The 18176-nt window shown below is 42.1% G+C and overlaps 1 long non-coding RNA gene across 1 annotated transcript in view; it reads right to left on the bottom strand.

The window, feature by feature from the left end:
- Positions 1-862: 862 nt before the first annotated feature.
- Positions 863-18176, bottom strand: part of LOC141441631 (uncharacterized) — a 47065-nt gene continuing 29751 nt past the window's right edge. The window contains exons 2-3 of the long non-coding RNA XR_012452824.1: positions 1735-1809; positions 863-1064 (exon numbers count right to left, since the gene is read on the bottom strand). This is a non-coding gene — a long non-coding RNA (uncharacterized lncRNA). The remainder of the gene's footprint in view (positions 1065-1734; positions 1810-18176) is intronic.

Here is an 18176-nt window from a genome sequence, read left to right as displayed (position 1 = left end):
ATCATTTCCTTGGTTTTGCATGAGTCGGCAGATGATAATTGTTTGCACAAATACAAAGATGTGAATTGTAAATTTAGATCTACGTTTTCTAGATCCATATTATAAAGAAGAATAAGTTTTATCATTTTCCGTGTCACTTTAGTTAATAAAACCAATATGAGATTGTACGTCGTCGAAATTTTTTTTCGAATTAAAATGTTTGAAAAAGTCGCATAACTAAAATTGAAATCCATTCTTGAGTATAAAGAACTATACGATTATAAATAATACACTAAGGATAAATTTTATAAACTGCCAAGTGTTATTAGAAGCGTCAGAGTTTCACAGACATACCAATTAGACGTAGACGTTAATTGAAAATTAGTGTGTTAACATTATATGTATCCCCGTCCTTTTCACTTTCAGTAAGTGTGAGTGGTTAATGGATAGACGAGTCATTGCCGGCGGAACGAGAAGACGCAGTGAGGTGAGGGCGGCTGGGCAGACTGGTGTCAAGTGTTGAGGGTGCATTTTGCAATGAGAACTTCTGATATTGAAATATGTTTTTTTCCATTTCAACTGTAACTAATTGCCATCGCTTTATCATTGACGAAATAATTACCACAGTAACCCCCATTTCACTGTCTGCAGTGACTTTACATTACGTGAGAAGTTCAACTACACATTCATGTATCCAAAACTGCTGCTGTGTGTCTTTGTTGTATTTTTTTGCTACAGCGCCTATTAAATATTCGTAGCACTAGCTGTAGTGGCTCGGGCAGGACACGCAGCATCAGCTTTGCCTGGCACGTCAGTTGCGACCCCCTCAATACGCCCTCAGTCCGCCGGAACGAGTCACAGTCGAGAGGAGTCTGCCCGCGACTCACCGAATCGTTTCACGTGTACGTCTCTGTTAAATGAAACTGTTCTTTTCGGTTCCTTTGTTTCGTTTTCGGGCTTTTTTATGTTTTCGCCATCTTCGGTTTTGTCTGTGGTACCAGTTTCATCGGTCATTGGTTTATCGGCACCGTGCGGTACCACGGTATCGGTTTCTTTTAATGTGGTTTCGGTATCATCGGTATTATCTGTGAACAGTGGCTGACTTCAGTCTGGGGTGAAGGATTACCTTGACAGCTACACTTTGTCAGGTCTGTCTAAATTATGTACGAGAAGGCAGTTGTAAATATTAAGCACGGTTATAGAATTAGAGTAACTCAAATGAAATTCATGAATAATGACATCATAAAGGATTGCGCATTGTATTTAGAGTCACGAGCAGAAAAAAACGAATGCTTTTAGTAACGCACTGCATTTACATATTTCACGAGAACGTGAGACAAAAAAAAAGCTGTTACAAAGAGTTATTTGTAGTTTACATTAAAATCAAACGGTACTTTAATCTTTTTTTCGCTCGTGACCAAATTAGAAATTAAGTAACACTGAAATTGCTATTACATCACCATTATTTACATTACAAAGATAACTAAATGACTAAACAACGCGAGGAGCACTCACCCCGCGACAAAAGTGACTTCTAAACATCTTCAATTCGAGTTCGACTCATCCTTCACAGTTTTTTTGCAATAATTACGTGTTTCCAAGACAAACTAACAGCATGTGTGTTAGCATCCTAACCTGCGATTCTCGTAATGACAATGTAATAGCACCATCAAGTATATTTTTTATCCGTTCGATATAAGTTGTCGCGGATGACATCATTGTCCCCAACTTAGTCGTGCGTGTCCCCGTGTGTACCTGTGTGCGCGTGTGTGCACGCGGTGACGTCAGAGCGCGCGGTCGCTGCGCCTGCGCGCTGGCTGCACTCGCATCCTGAAACAATGCAGACACTTAAATAACACAAGCTAGTTTTGGACATTAGCGCATCTGTAAAACTAATTTAGCTACAATTAATTCTTAGTTTACTTTTAAAGAGTTTCTCTTCACGTGTAATACTCGTAATTGTTTTATAATTATAAGAATAATCGTGATAAGAAAGAACATTTTGGTCGACTTTACATGGAGTAGCTAGATCAAACATCGAAGAAAGCACCATTAAATAACAACCTTTTGTACAAGCTTTTGGTACTTTGCGTGACAGTTATTTAAATTTGTGACGCCGTCTCTATTTATATTTTAAAGATCACTTCTTAGAGCATTGAAACTGGCCCTCTGACATCGTGACGGAAGACAAGTGGCGGCGCGGCTGGACCCGCGAGCGCGGGCCCGCCACTTGCCGCTTGCAACACTTGCGGTTCGAGCGACGCTGCATCCATCCGACGTTCATTAGAGCTGCAAGTGCCGCTTGCGAAACCTAATGCTATTTCAAATATTCGATTGTTGTGGGTTTGTGTAGTAAAGCGGTTTAATACGAGTATTGCAAAATAGAAGAGGGCAAGCAGAAAACATTCCGACCAGAAAAAATACTGGTACAGGCGGGGGGGGTGATGAAAATGACTCGTTTTATCGGCACGTCGGTGTAATTTGAATACTTAATCGATCTATATACATAATGTCAATGTTTCAATATAACCTAACCAACTAAAACCCCCGGCATTGTCACTTCAAAGTTCAATATTTAAAAAACGGCTGAACCGATTTTAATAAAACATGTCTAAGAACCACCGCTAGAAAATATTCTTTCAAATAAAAAAACCGCGTTCAAATCGGTTTACCCGTTCAAGAGCTACGAAGCCACAGACAGACACATAGCGGTCAAACTTATAACACCCCTCTTTTCCTCTTTTTGCGTCGAGGGTTAAAAAACTATGAATAAATACTAAAATTTTCCCCAGATGTGGCGCTAAAATAAAGTACGAAAAAAAAAATGTTTTGTATCGATTATTTTAAACAAACGTCTGCGGATAGAAAGTGTTTTGTTTAATAAAACGAAACACAAACAAGAAATAAAGAGTCTATTTCCCCGCCCCGCGATGTGCCAACAGCCACTAAACGCCGAGCTCTATCAACATGTTGTAACGGACAAATCGATCGTTATGTCACGCGCCGCGTGGGAGTGGCGAGCGGGGAGCGGGGTGGCCGCTGCTGGTGGTGGCGCGGGCGTTTTGAAAACTGCATCCGTAAAGGCTCATTTCGATTGGTCGATAAGTCGGTCGATGTGAGCATGCAAGGACTCCCAGCATGCGAGATAACGACCCAAGTATGATGCTGCTTCTCGACCTATGAAATTCATCGATTACTTGCGATGGCATGTTTAAATATAAAATCTCCCTCATGCGTTTTTCATCGACCTATGAAAACGGTTCTCGCATGCGGGTATATGGCATGCTACACACAAAAATCTCCCGCACCCTGCATCCGCATGCGGTCCCTAACGACCAATGAAATGCCAGCGTTTATTCTGTTCATTGCGTGTCCTGCCAGGTAAAAACTGTGCGGTGAGCGTTTCGGCCGCGCAATGAACAAGACCTTATTTTATTTATTTAAACGCAAAAAAATATACATAACCAAGTTACTAGAGATTGCTGAGATAAAATGAAATTGGAATCCGTGTGTGATCCCAACTGTTGCTTAACGAAAACCTAAGTATTTCTACAAAACAACAAATATATGGGCACGCAATATTTTTATCTCAATCCAGTCATAGTGTTTCGGGTAGACCAGGGTTTCTCAAACTTATGTCTCCACGTACCCCTGTTAAAGTTTCTAGACGACAGCGAACCCAAAGAAAGTAATAAAAGTGGCTGTTGGAGATACTAAGTTTATTTTTATTTCAATCATCAATGATAATATAATATATATTATTTATTTCAATAAAAGGTAACAAATATAGGTAAGAATCATCTTGCCAACGAAAATGCCAACTGAAACAAACAACAACAAATAAGTAACAATTTGGAGTTAAAAAATACAAAAAGACTCCAAAAACCAATCTTAATCATCTTGCCAGTCTTGCAGCCACCATCACGTAAACCTTGTCGCGAACCCCCTACCGTCGAATAGCGAACCCCTAGGGGTCGACCAAAAAGCCAGTAGTCACAGTGGTACTACGAGTAGTAAAAGAGGAAGTAGATACATTTGGCTTAATCGAACAAAAGCTGGTCGTTGACTTTGATTGTATTAAATAATATGGGACAAAAATCGGTAACGACGGTTATTTATCTACGTTGCTTCTATAAAACAATAAACGGCAATTTTTTATATCAGGCTAGCTACGACGAAACTCGAAACTCGAAGTTCGTATCGTACCGTCCCTCTCGCTCTCGTATTAAATAGTATAAGTGTCAGAGGGACCGCACAACACGAACTTCGAGTTTTGAGTTTCGTAGTAGCCCTGCTGATTTGACCTAAGATTTCTTTAACAAGTTAATACGGAAGCTCGTAATGTGTCGACTGCCATTTTACGAAGACGCAATAAATCAGTCGTGTTATGCAAATTTATTGGCCGTTGTTATGACGCGGGCGCGCGGGTCACCTTTTAAGATCGCAATATGTTTGTTCACGGGAATGTAAAATTGGTTTATTAAAACGTTCTTTCAAAGGTAAGTATACAACTGTAATCGTGACTCACATACTTAGTCAGTTTTATTTAATTCGAAATGCCAATATAAGTAACAGCGGCTGTGGGTGGGCGTAGGAAGCGACACGCCAAGGCGCTACCGGCCTTAGCAGGCCATCCTCTGCACTTCTGGTTTCGTACCCAGCAGATTTTAATATTAATCATTTGCATTTAAAAATGCGTGAGTTTTAAGTTAATACATATTTCATTGGAGGAATGCTTTTGGTTAATTTACTAGTTGAATCGTGTATTGAGTTTTAGCTGATGTTTGGCGTTTCACATTCGACAGTCGTGATTCGCATGAATCAGCACGTAATTGGTATTTACGAACTCACGACATCGCTGAGGTGTGTTGCTACTAAAATATATTCACTGCACACGGAGCTGCAGCTGCCAACAGGCTACAAGTTCATTTGCCAAAATCTGTGGCCAAAATCTATTAAGTATACTTATAACATGGGGTGCCATGTCGTCACATTTTATTAATTTTAGGCCATGGACACGATTCATCATCATCGTGCCCGATAAATATACGCCCCACTGCTGGGCAGAGGCCTCCTCTCAACGTGAGAGGACTAGGATTGTAGCCCTCACGCGGCTTTAGTGAACTGAAATAACACATAGGTAACACAATGAAGTTTTACTTCTTCGAAAAGCTCATGATAATCAAATTTAATTTCGCTAGTGAATTTCGAAAACCTCTCAGGCACGCGCCTAGGTTCCAATCCACGGTCCTCTACTTAAGAAACCATAGCCTTTGGGCCCATAGCTCAATCCACGGCTTGCAATTAGTAAAGCATTTACATTGACAATGACAGAATGATCCTTGATCTTGACTACTCCACGTTTGCTTGTTGTACAAACAGCCTTCTTTTAATCATTGGCTTCTTAACTGGCATCGGAGGCTACCGGTTGTCGCGGTCTGGTGCGAGCCTTACTACTTAATTGATAGAATATTAACAAGTTTAGTCCACCTTAATCCGACAGCGAACGTCCATCACGACGGACTCAAAGGCCAGTCAGGAGTATTTTGACATTTACTGTTGGTTTTTTATATCTTTAGGTCGATGTTTTACTTTACACGATGATTGGCGTCATTGGGATAATGTGATAAGAAAGTTATGTGAGTAACAAGCCTGGGCGATTGGAGTGAGATGCAAGAAATCGGATTAACTTTTATGTGTTGAATACACAAATAAAGAGATTCTTTGTATAATTTGAGAAAAAACGCAATTATCAAAGTTGCGAGTTGATATTATTGCGCAACTAATGAATCACAAGCAATAAAGTCAAGTTGAAAAATATGGTGTTCGTCGGTAACGTCGCAGTTTTATTTAAACAACACTTTCATGGTACAGTCAAGGGCAAAGATATCGACACGGCCAAAGTTGCAAAAATATGTATACACGGCCTTAATGTTCAGTGCATAAAGTCGTGTAGGTATACATATTTTTGTAACTTTGGCCGTGTCGATATCTTTGCCCTTGACTGTACCTGCTCGTATATTAAATAATTACTTAAAATCAGTCCAAAATATATCAGCAAGTGGTCAGTTTAGACCAACTGAACACTGATGCCGTAAACTTTAAACATCTACATTGGCAAGGAAACATTTTTCCAACCACAGCAATAAAATTTCTAGACCCAAACCATCATGTGTAAATCACAACAGGTTCATTTATCAGCGTTGTCATCGTGACATATTACATTGTCACACGAAGCAGGAAGTCAGCAGAGGTCACCAACTTGACCAATTAGCAAAGGTCAGTGACGAAATTCGCAAAAACCACATCAGTGCTCAAATCCGGCCGATTCCGTCGAATCATGAAACTATTGCCAAATCATGACGAACGGCGAGAGCTGCTGTTGGGTAACGCGCGGTAACGTATGGCATGTGGTAACGGTAACGCAGGCAGGGCGTCATGCTGGACGTGAGGCTGCGAGGGAAATGTTACGATGTGTGATGTTGTGTCCTTTCGTGCTCATTAGAATAAGGTGGCATGGTATTATTTCGTCAAACACTTGACTGTGGTGTTATACCATTGAGTCTAAAAAAAACGTAAACCTTGTCTAATCATAAATTATCCCAGCTGAATCTTTAACCCATACCACCCGCCCTTTGTCAGTTATGTTGGGCGCTTCCATGATGGGCAAGGATTCCATTGAAAATCGCGTTCCCTATGGGCCATCATGGAACGTTACTGGTCCACTCCACATCACAAGCAGACCGCAACACCCATTGTTCGCCTTCGAGATCGGACTCCTCACAGGTCACCCCATGACGAAGCTCTCCTTGGACTTGAGAGTCACCTTGGCTGACCTGAAGTAAAAAATATGAATAGTTGCCATATTCTCACGCAGTCATTAGTTGAGGTGTTGGTGTTAGCCGCCACCTACAGGCTGCCTCGTTACGGCGCTAGCGACGCGCTCGCGGGTGACGTCACGCGGGTGACGTCACGCGTGGGCGCCAAATGGCAGGACCTTTCAAACGGACGACAGTTACACGATATTGTACCGCTAATGAAGGCTTACGGTACGATAATAATTTCATTTGGATGAAATCAGCTGCTGTAATGATGTAAAAAGTGCAACGCTTGTATTTCATTATTGTTTACTTAAAGATAATTACATCTAGTAAGTACAGTCGAGTTCATAAAATTGTGAGCAAAAATTTGATCAAAAATATCTGAACACGACTTTATTGTTAACGACTTAGAAGCGTGTTCAGATGTTTTTGATCAAATTTTTTGCTCACAAGTTTATGAACTCGACAGTATCTAATGGGTTTTTAACATATTGTGCTTTGTTGATCCAAAATATCTCTAAAACCAACGCCAAAGCTAAGGGGGATGATGATGATAGAGCCTTCTTGTCTAACGAACTTTGAATCAGATCGTGATTCAAAGTTTTCACCACTTTTTCTATCACACGCACGATGTGGGATAAGGATAGAAAGAGATGATAAATGCCATCCCGAGCACCCAGGCGTTAGACAGCAGCCACAGATCATAACAATAACTAATTTTGGATATTATTTCAAAATTCTTAGAATTTTTTATTCAATGAACAATTTGTACTTTATAAAGTACATTTGGCCGAGAACTAATAGAATCGCTTTATTTACCAATCTTCGCTCCGCTCAACTATTTGGTTCCACAAGAGCTGTGCTGTGCGAGGATATAGGTAGATGAAACGATTCTATTGGTTCATGACAAACATATTCTTCGCAATACATCCTCGCACATATCTCTGGTGGAAACGCAACCTTCTATCTCTAATTATTGTAATATTATAATTGCAATCAGGTCCCTGCGGCATGTCGTGAATTGTGGTGTGCCGTAAACCCTCATATAAAAAACCGGCCAAGAGCGTGTCGAAGACGCCCAAAATAGGGTTCCGTAGCCATTAAGAAAAAATTAAGTAATATTTTTCTAAGAATTTCGTATTTTATCTTCCAAGTTTAGGTATATTTTATACCTTAGACTGCTATTTACTCATAAACTACTAATATTTCTCAAGCAAACTTAGCCGTTATAGTTTTCCTTGAAAGTTTGATATACTTACTACCATCCTGATTTTTTTTTAATTTTTCCATCCACCGGTTAAGACTTTAGAGGAGGGGGGGACCGCTCAATTTTAATGAAAATTCGCACTTTAAAGTTGAATATTTCGCAAACAAATCACTGAATCGAAAAATCGTCTTAGCAAACTCCTAATGGTTTTACAAGATCTATCCAACGATAACCCACACTATAGGGTTGGATGAGAAAAAAAAATCACCCACACTACGTCTATGGGAGGTACCCTAAAAAAATGTTTATTTGATTTTTTTACTGTATTATTTTGTCGGCATAGTTTACATATATATATCCGTGCAAAATTACAGCTTTCTAGCATTGATAGTCCCTGAGCAAAGCCGCGGACGGACAGACAGACAGACAGACATGGCAAAACTATAAGGGTTCCGTTTTTACCATTTTGGCTCCGGAACCCTAAAAGTATTATTTATGCCATTGATTTATAAGAAGCTGTTCCCGCGTGCAAATTGCGCCGACGCGGCGTCGCGTCTGCAATAACTCCAGATGGATTTACGATCGCAGCCGCGGCCCGCCGTGGCGCTAATTGAAGAGCTGCGCGCGTTTATCATGCGCGCGCTCATCTCGCCGCTGCAGGTGCAGGATTTGTTAGATTATTTTCCCATAAGTAATCATTTTTTCTTTGCACTAAAATTTATTTTCGCGTTTTTACACGAATTTTATTTATACAAGCTTGTTTTTTTCATGAAGCTTATTTTCACATTCGCGTTCTTTTTGTGTCGCATTTTTCCCCAGTCGCGTTTTTCCCCAATCCCAATCGGTACAGAAACAGTCTCGACGGAGCTCCTCTCACGCGGAGCTCCAATCCTGGGTGGTTTTGGCCCTTCGGGCCGATGCAAAACTAACATAACCTAAACCTACCTATGAGCCGTTAAGCCTGGTTGTGTGGTTTAGTAGTGGGGTACATAAAACTCGGTGGGAAACAGGAGCTCTGTGATACCAGGGCTCCATCGACACTGTTTCTGTGTCGATTGGGATTGGGGAAAAATCCGACCGGAAAAAAAAACGCGAATGTGAAAATAAGCTTCATTAAAAAGCAGACTTGGAAATATTGCCTTCGTGTAAAAACGTATGGGAAAATAATCTAACAAGTCTAAGCGTTAGCGGGATGGCTACATACCTATGAAGTTCTAATTTTGCACTTCGTAGTATAGGGCCAGGTCCGGCTCTCATACTTACTGGAAATATGATTTTGCTGGCGAGTTGTGACGAGTAGGTATTTCAAAAACATCTTGTATCTTGATAATTTTCACAAGCTAATCAAATGGGTAACTTCGATGTATTTGGCGCCAACCGAATTTAGGTGTGATGCAAGACAGTCAATTAAAAGCTGAAGCAAGACATGACATATACCATCATATACTCCAATTATATTTAAATTGCGGACATTTCTGAGTTTACCCCCTATGTACATTATACATTGTCGACTACATTTTGTTTCTGTATGTATACGGGAGGCCTTTGCCCAGCAGTGGGACACCTCTACAGGCTTCTAAATAATAATAATAATAATAATGTATAAAATTATTGTACTGATTTCTTGTGGCGCAATAAAGCATATTTGTATTCGTTTGTACTTGTGTGCTCTATTAAATGTCAGTTTCCTTGTTTCGGCTTCCGCTCGGGCGGCGCAGGCGCAGCTGGACTACTACAAAACTCGAAAATCGAAGTTCGTATCGTATACCGTCCCGGAGTGAGAGGGAGACTTCGATTTTCGAGTTTCGTAGTAGCCTTGCAGGTGTCTGGCTCTGGCGCCCGCGGGGAGCGGGGACTCACTATCGCGATCGCGAGATGGCGCCGCGCGTCAGCGGCAGTTACCTCTGTTCAGGAAAAATAGGGGTATAAATATCGATGTGCTGCTGGTTTATGTCGAGCAGATATATTATCTCCGTTGAGCACGTAATTGGGTACACGGAGTTATCATCTGATTAGATAAAATATCTAAGGGTCTGGCCACATCACCACAGTGCCACATTGAACAGATATACATATAGCACTTTTTTCTGTCACACATATGGGTGAATGCGATCGCGAGCGCCAGACCGTCCGTATGAGAATACGGCCACAGGCCTGTGCTCTGTGGTAATGATGTACACATGGCCTCATGTTCCCTTCTGCTATCTACAACTCATTTGCAAGAACATAATTGTAGACATGGTCAAAGCGAATCCATAGTCATGATTAACTAACTCATGTCCGCGGCCCGGGAGCCCGGCGGGGATTTTTGAAAAATGCCTCCTTGGTGCACTTTTATGAAAATTAAGATTGTTTTTTTGGAATCTTTTTGTATTTTTTATTTCAATTCCAAATTTTTACTTTTACGGTCATCCCGTAAAACCTAAATTGAAAATACAAACTGAAATATAGATGCACAGAAAAACCAGAAAAATAAGACCATCACTGGGAACACACTCACCACTTCATCACTTTTATGAACTTCAAAGAACATATTTGTCTCTGGCAATATAGTCCGTGTTACAAAAGCGACAGGTATAATTCGATGAAGTAAATACGTAGAATTTCCTGAAGCGCAAATATGTTCCGCGAAGTATGTAGTATAGTTATAGTACAGCAGCGCAGGCCGCGACGCGAAGCCGGCCGCCCGCGCCCTATAAGGCCGTGGCCTTGCGCTGCCTGCTACATTCTAGCTGCACATTGTACTGGTACTAGGGCACCGTGTGTACAGGCTTGAGAACTTAAGCGCAGAATAAGTAATAGTACAAGTGACTTAGACGTTTGATGATCGCTGTTTGTAACCGACAAGATGAATGGACAGTTACGAGTAACGTGGTAAGGCGAGCCTACCGCCTTAGCTTGGATTATTGCACACAATGCTGTACTGCATGGCTACTACGAAACTCGAATCTCGCAGTTCGTATCGTGCGGTCCCTCTAACACTTATACTATTTAATACGAGAGCGAGAGGGACGGTGCGATAAGAACTTCGAGTTTCGAGTTTCGTAGTAGCCTTGCTGGGTTTGTAAATGGTTTTGAACTTTGGATTTGTCTCACGTTCGCGAGTCGGGTTACACTGCACCCGATCAAGTTTTTGAAGCTTTATTAATGAAGTGTTGATTTATTGTTTTACTGAATTAATTGCAGACGAGCAGTGCAATTTTCAAATGTTTAATTGTAACTTTGTAACGGAATTTTTGAACTTGATTTTCACCCACTTCCTACTGTGGTATACGAGTACTGACACAGCTTGGCATTTAGGCGTAGTTCTGATGACGCAATATTATTATGGTGACATTGAGCTGATCTGATGATGGAATCGGAAGCATAGGCACAGAACTCGACGACAGAACAACTTAACCTATTAGGTACCTAGCTGAGTTTGATCTTGTTAGAATACCTACATTATTGCCTTAGGGTGCACTTTAACTGAGAAATGTACCCAGGGTCTGATGATGGAGCAGTCATGCAGTTTACTATTAATGCGTTTTTAGTTTTTTAAACTATTATTATTTTGTTTTGTTTTGTTTTAGAGGTAAGTAAGGTATTAAAGGAGTTTCTATGGTTGCTTACAGTCATGGTAGGTATGGACTAGAAATAGCATTCTAAAAGTTTCAAATGCAAAAAATGCCGCTTACCCAAAACAAAATTCAACGCGCTGATACTTATCACCGTTCGGGATGTCGCCTCGTTTCTGTTTCTACTTTAAATTGCGGAGTCGCCATGTTTTAAAGATTATGTAAATGCACATAATGTATTGCCAAATCTCGAGCGGGTTCGTTCTCATTCGTATTGAGCTGAATTATTGCCAAACAAAGTCGGTTTATTAAAATTCCGAGCTCGTTTCGCCGCCATTAAAATATTGGGTGAAACTTGTATCGGCGCGAGACCGCGGCGCCGGCGCCGGCGCAGCTCGCGGCTCGCGGCTGCATCACGATGCATTAGCCTTTAGCCGGACCTATACGGGGTTTTCTGCGATTTTTGGTGGTATTTTAGAAATGACGAAACTTCCTTGAAGCCTCGCTATCGTGTCGTATTTTGCCAGCACTGAGAAAAGTTGCCATTTCTAATTTTCTACAGCGTTCCGCGTCCCCTGCATAAATAATGTTACCTAGGTGATATTTAAAATAAATTTTTAAATAGTATCTATTAATGAGTCCCTAATCCCGGTTCGAACGCTCATTGACCATGCGTGTGAGGATCAGGCAATGACTTAGGTACCCCATGACCTTGGAACACGTGGTGCCAATTCTTCAGTTAGGCTTACTTGCCAAAACCGTTTATGGCGTCGTGACTGGCTTCTTAGAAGTCGATTAGTCAGTGAGATGGACAGGGATCAAGCCCACGTCGCAGGGTCTGTCGCTGGTCGCGGTGCGCCGGCGCAGCCGCGGCCGCGCGCCCAACATGGCGGCGCGAGGTCTGCTGGCCGCGGGCGCGGGCGCGGGGAGGTCACCGCGACAAGCTTTCAATTTGGTTGCCAAAACTTATACGTTATGTCCTGCTAATATTATAAATGCGAAAGTTGGTGATGTGTGGTAATATGTGTTGTGTGATATTCGCTACTCCACGCTAAAACTGGTCGGAATTGGATGAAATTTGGTATGTAGATAGTTCGAGGTCTGGAATGAAACAATTAAACTTTTGAACCCGAAATTACATTAGCTTTTTTTTTATTCGACTGGATGGCAAACTAGCAAGTGGGTCTCCTGATGGTAAGAGATCACCACCGCCCATAAACATCGCAACAGCAGGCCTATTGCAGATGCGTTGCCAACCTAGAGGCCTAAGATGGGATACCTCAAGTGCCAGTAATTTCACCGGCTTTGCCTCAGTTTGCTTCCCACATGCGAATAAATTTATCTATTCGATTACCATTAGGTATGTGTGAAGCTCCCAATCCGCACTGGGCCTGCGTGGGAACTATAGTGGGCCATAGGAGAAGGTAACTCTCTCACTCTGAGAAGGAGACTTACTTTAGCCCTTCAGCGAGGTGTTAATAAGTCGAGATGAATATAAGTTTATTTGGCACCAGTCTCTTTAGCTTTAACTTGCGATGTTTCTACGTCTTTAGTATTCATATCGACTGTGATATAGCTCATCATGTCCATACGGGTAGTTGATGTCCTTTCCCATCGCACTGAATGGCGTCTCCTCTCTGTTGCAGCGCGCGTCATGCAAACCTCGCGCTGCAAAGGTCAAGTCTGCGGCGATACATTAACCAAAACCTATATTTGGCGCACGCGGCGCGTGGGTGCGGACTGCGGGTAGGTGTCGATACACGAACAGGACCGAAAAGGCTTAATCAGTAATTTGTTTGTTCTGCGAAGGACATTATCTCGCGGCGTCGCGTGCGCCCGGCGGTCGCGTGTCGGTCGGCGCGAGTTAATGTACATAGTTAAATATTAATGAGCTGAAACCATCAAAATGTAGGTTCTTGAAGCTGACTGAAGGCATGAGGTGAAGGCAGTCAACATTTCTAAATGCTAACCTAATCTAACCAATTTAGAATCAAATTGAAAAACCCGCGACATGGTCATTTTAAAGTACAATATCGCAAAAACGGCTGAACCAATTTTTATCATTAATATAATTAAAGACCACCGTAAAGAAACTCGTTTAAAAAAACTACTTCGCAATCGGTCCTTCCGTTTGAGAGCTACGATACCACAGACTGACAAACAGACAATGGCGTCAAACTTATACCTAATACTCCTTTTTGCGGCGGGGGGGGGGAAATATGTAACGCATCTTCACATCTTAGATGATTTCTTACTTTCAGTTCAGATGTAAATAGTTTATTCTCGTTGACGGCAAGGACCATCGCAGAGCTGAGACTCGGGCGTTACAATCACAAACATGCAGTTTCTATGCCAAAGTCTACAGCCCAATAAAACAAGTGACTCACAGACGCAGCATAACGTGTGGATCGTGCTTTATACCACCCTGCGGAGACTGGCTCTTTACTATGAACACAAAATTCAAACTTCGTATCTTGCCGTCCCGCTGACGCTAATATTATTTAATACGAGAGTGAGAGGGACAATTCGATACGAACTTCGATTTTCGAATCTCGTAGTAGTCCCTCGGATGCTGTCCCCCGGCGCACGCCCACACGCGAACAACGCGCGCGCACCTGCCGGTGGACCAACGAGCTACACCATACCTGGTACTGCCACTTAAATATCTATTTGTATGTCAGTATGTTTGACATGCCCTCTTTCTATGAGACGGATAAGAAAAAACATGCTAAGGCAACCTACAGCACGGAAAATCACTAACTGTTTAGTATTTTGTCTGTCAGCACACCATATCGTGCCAAAAAGTTTGCTATTATAAATGCCATTTGAGATACCATACCATAAAAAAAAGATCCTTATTTGCGAGTCTAACATCTAACGTCTGGTATGATAAACGGTTTTGATGCTCTGAGGATGAACGCTGGTTGTGTTTGAAACGTGTCAGTACAGTGTGGTGGTGGTTATAGTTAGGTTTGTGTGTGTTCTGACAGCGTGAAGCTGGGAAGAGCTACATGAACACACATTTGTTGCATAGACGTAATTATCATAAGGTAGAAGGTTGAGCAAAGTATTTCTTTATAGTTCGTTGATCCATATCAAAGTACCAAACTCCGCAAAGTAAGGCCTGATTCAATAAATTATTTGAAATCGTTGCTTAGTTGTTCTTTTGTAGTGATTGGTATTCCCTCACTAGCTGTTTATTGCGCAGCCCGTCCGCGCAAGTGTGTTGAAGATGCTTCATCCTCGTCTGCAAACTCGACTTATACAATATTACTGCTTCTGAACACTATTGACATGCAGTCTTGGCATAACCGAGAAAACGCCTGACCTCGCGATTCAAGGAAAATTCCCTGCGAACATTCTCGCGACGGCTACAAATTGGAGGCAATTTAAATAAAATCTGTTCGAATGTTTAAGTAATTTTTTCAAGGATAAACACCTTGTAATGAGTAACTGTTGTTAAATAAACAACAAGCGTGATCGATGCAGCACAATGCCTAAATAATTGTTCTCAATATTTTACACACGCCAAGCTTCTTGCACGAGATTCTACAATGACTCATTCAATTTATAGATAGTGTAACAGAGTAGCAATTGCAGCCATTAAAAGGGCCTGTGCCTATTTGTCCACACCCCTTTGTCCATCATGCTGCCAGCTACTGGAATTTGTGTCCCAGTGGTTATCACTGTAGCACTGCGAACAAAAGGAAAAAGTTCCAGTATTGCGGGTGTGGAAATCCCACAGGGGTGCGGAGAATCGCGAATCACCGGAAATTACAAAAGAAGAAGGATAAAAAGGTTGATGTGCACTTTAAAGCAATACAACTGCCGAATGTTTATATCTGAAGTATTTTAAATATCGTTTCCTTTACGAATAACGAATCCAAACACGATATATCTGCTATAGTTTTATCAAGAGTGTTCTGGATATCCTGGCTGCAGCATTAGGCCGAGAATTCCATAATATTGCATAGTTATATAGCATTACATGAGCGTTTCAAGTTTTCGGTCCCAAATATGTTTGAAAGTAAAGTAAATACCCATTATGCGTCTAAGATTCCTACTGCAGCGAACAAAAGAGCTGATGATCTTGAAACGGCTGAACCGATTTTGATTAAACATGTCTAAGATCCATCGCTAGAAAACCAGCTTTCAAATAAATAAAAAAACCGCATTTAAATCGGTCCACCCGTTTAAGAGCTACGGTGCCACAGACAGACACACATAGCACACATAACTTATAACACCCCTCTTTTTCGTCGGGGGTTAACAAAGTCTCTTCCCCCTTCTGTCTCTCTATGTTATGTATACGTTCGTGTAGGTATGTATATTTTTTTCGAAGTAGCACCCGTGCGAAGCCGGGGCGGGTCGCTATAGTACTAGGTAAGGTCAGTAATACGTACTTGTAAATAGGCCGCTAAAAGATCCGTAGAAACAATCGCATTGTCTCATTCATGCGCCGACGCCGTCGTCATACTCTAGCAGCGCTCCCAATGGAGTATGTACTTATTGAAATTGTCTAAAAAAATACTGCGACTTATTCACGAACAATTTATTCGTAAAATTAACTCGAAATTTCGACCACACTGCAGCGGTCGTGCTCACGAGTCGAAGACGACTCGGTACAACCACCACGGATTAATTTTAGCAATAGACAGCACGTCTCGATAAATATTAGTTAATTTAAAAAAGGTGTATTTGAATAACATGACCCAATGACTCTTTTATTTGAATTTGCCACATATAATCGAAGTAAATGGTTTAATAACGACCACTGTAATCTAGCGTAAGGGACAAAATAGCGAAAATGACTTGCCAATTAACATAAAGCTTTAGTAATATACGATGTAAATGGCCCATTATAACAGCAACAACTTTTCTCGCGCGCGGCGAGGTGAAGGCGCCAAGACTAGCGCCGCGGCCCTGCTCCGCCTGCTCCAGTATTCTAATGTATTCGCGGTCCGCGTCGGCTGCTAAATAGACATACTGACGACCGGTGTCTTTTCTGGTTATTTTCAATACATAATCTGCACTTGTATGTAAAATTCTCAATCCGCTTTTAGCTCGCATGGGAACTACAGCCCGGGCCCTCTCACTCTTCAGATCGTGCAGCCATTCGTGGCGAGTGGCATGTGACACGCAGAGTCCGTTTTGGTTTAATTCTGATCTGAAATGTTCATAGCTACGATCAATAGCTATGTTCGTCTTTATTTTACTCCATCGTCGAAAAAGAGACGGTTAATCATTGACACTGAATCTGAACAGGGTGGATAATTCACTGTAAATGTCATGTTGACATTCCATACATCTGCCGAAGAAAATCATCGTGAAATCGATAGTGAAAAGATTCCACCTTGGGACGCGATCCAGTTTCCTTCAACATGCCTTCAACGCCCGCGCGCGGGGACCAAATTAGATCGACATGTCAGTAGGCTGTCGCGGGTGCTGCGCGTGACCACTGCGCAGGCGCGGACTAAATGGCTATTAATTTAGGCACCAATCGGCGCGGACCTTGGCGGACACATTCACTTCACAGCTATTTACTTGTAGTTCAGCAGGGCTACTACGAAACTCGAAACTCGAAGTCCGTGTCGTACCGTCCCTCTCGCTCTCGTAGTGTCAGAGGGACCGCATGACACGAACTTCGAGTTTCGTAGCAGGCCTGCAGGGTGCAAGCGCGTTATTGATGGAAATGCTTGAACCAAATTAACTTATACTTCCCGAGTCGAGGCGTTTGGCAAGAGCACAGGATGCAGTCATATGGTAGAGTGAGACAGGAGTAGCCTTTTTGTTTACTTTGACATATGATTGCATTTGCATCCTGTGCATTTGGGTCCGGCATAACTGGAGTAGCAGGCAGGAGGAGGTTTTGATAAAAGCACGCAAGTATACGTTCTCCAGCTGGGCGGTCTGCTCTTGGAATGAGAGGTTGTAGTTCCCACGCGAGCCTTGCGGAATAAAAGCTTTACTCGCACCACATGCATATTTCCTGTTGCAATGAGCAAGTGATGAATAACAAAATATGTCCTTGTCTTTAACTTTGTTTTTACCTTCCTGGACAATGGAGCTTCGCTTGGGCCAAAACTCAAAAACACGCGTTTTCCCAAAGATATGACTAAGCTATGTACTCGTAGGTCCCGCACCAAAAACCCCTACTTGAGCCGTCTCCGAGATCCTCGCAATAAATAAATAATGCTCGGTTAGTGGTACCTATTAGAATAAAAATAGATGTGCGAGTACGTGCTCTAGGTTCGAAAGACACCATAATTATTTACCTGACTTACACTTTCAACCGACTACTTATTATATTCAAGGTTCTAACGCGTCCCAGTTAGTACTGATTTACATATGAACAGTAGCGATATAAAGACAACACGCGTTAATTAGAACTATTGCCATTGGCTTCTTTGAATGAATTGGTTAGTCACTCAAGAGCAAACAGCACAATTAGTTGTCACTATCAATCTGCACGTGGCCCCGCCGCCTGCACGGCGATCGGTAAACACGATTACGTGTTCTTTATTAGTGTCACGTCGTGTCACGTTGTGTCACTCGCGGTGACCCCTGGCTGCGCCCGCGCGGAGGTCACTGCCGCTGACGCGCGGGGGTTGA

This window comes from Choristoneura fumiferana, chromosome 24 (assembly GCF_025370935.1).
Source record: "Choristoneura fumiferana chromosome 24, NRCan_CFum_1, whole genome shotgun sequence".
NCBI classification, from domain to species: domain Eukaryota; kingdom Metazoa; phylum Arthropoda; class Insecta; order Lepidoptera; family Tortricidae; genus Choristoneura; species Choristoneura fumiferana.
This window is presented reverse-complemented; position numbering and strand designations above follow the sequence as displayed.